Source organism: Morone saxatilis, unplaced genomic scaffold (genome assembly GCF_004916995.1).
Source record: "Morone saxatilis isolate NCDOM2014 unplaced genomic scaffold, NCSU_SB_2.0 Contig19, whole genome shotgun sequence".
NCBI classification, from domain to species: Eukaryota; Metazoa; Chordata; class Actinopteri; family Moronidae; genus Morone; species Morone saxatilis.
This window is the reverse complement of record NW_023339751.1, coordinates 16,237,221-16,238,236: the sequence shown is the minus strand read 5'-3', so window position 1 is coordinate 16,238,236 and position 1,016 is coordinate 16,237,221. Positions and strand designations below refer to the sequence as shown.

The 1,016-nt window shown below is 36.9% G+C and overlaps 1 protein-coding gene across 1 annotated transcript in view; it reads left to right on the top strand.

Annotated features, from left to right (window-relative positions):
• Nucleotides 1-864: 864 nt before the first annotated feature.
• The window catches only part of znhit2 (zinc finger, HIT-type containing 2), a 2,258-nt gene continuing 2,106 nt past the window's right edge, over nt 865-1,016 (top strand). Inside the window, exon 1 of the mRNA XM_035663681.1 lies at nt 865-951. The gene's annotated coding sequence lies outside the window, so the exon portion shown is untranslated. The remainder of the gene's footprint in view (nt 952-1,016) is intronic.

The following is a 1,016-nucleotide window of genomic DNA, read 5'->3' as shown; positions in this document are numbered from 1 at the left end:
AGACAGACATGCATAATGCACACACAGATTGACAGAAAGTTAGATAGAGGGACAGTTAGTCAGAGTGTGGCATGCATACTCGCTTGTGATGAGTCATTCAAATCTGCTTTCCAACAACAAAGGGGCTCTCGCTTAAATAACATCCCAACTTTATGAACATAACAACAGTGTTCAGCCATTTAGTTGTCAAGATAGTCTATGGATACGCTTAGGTTTAAATAAACCACCCTAATTTGGTGTAAAAAAGCCACTCAGCTTTGTAAGCAGTGCCACTAATAAGGCCTCATGGAGCAAATATGATAGATCAGTCCAGTTTCAGTCAGTTTCGTCAGAACCTTTTCTGTGTATTGGTCAGTGGACATCTAAACAGTTTCAGATTTCTAGACAACTGAATGGGAAGTGGCAATAGTGTCAAATTTAAGTAGTCTGATTTGGAAAAGTTGTAAACATAGACCTACAACCATTGTTTAAAATGTTGGGACTGGACAAGAACAATTAGCATAATGGAACAGTAAAATAATACATTGTTTTTATACTGAATATATGTATTTGTAAGGTTGTTTTCTGGTCGGTAGATTTTATCTTCTTAATTCAACAGACAAGTCACATTTGCACAAACTTATCTCTGTTAAAAAATATTGCACAAAAAGTTCAACTGACAACTGGGCAACCTCCATCTGCTGATGAAGATCATGTGATATGACCAAAAGCTCCGGAGCAGAACAGACCTTGAGCTAATTATTTGATTAACAAAATACTTTTTTTTTTTATTACAAATAATGTACAATTAAAAAGCTATATCACAAAACAATATATTATTATTAATATAATCACTATTATCAGCACCAGCAGGAGTAGCGGCCACGTCAGGTCGCCTAAACGTCATCACAAGGCGACATGGCAGCTTGATTGCCACACGTAAAACGTCGGTGTCGGCGCTAACGCTGGGTGGTAAGTACAGTTTGTGGGGTTAACGTTAATGAAGCTTTCGTTGTATTGATATATTGATGTATTGA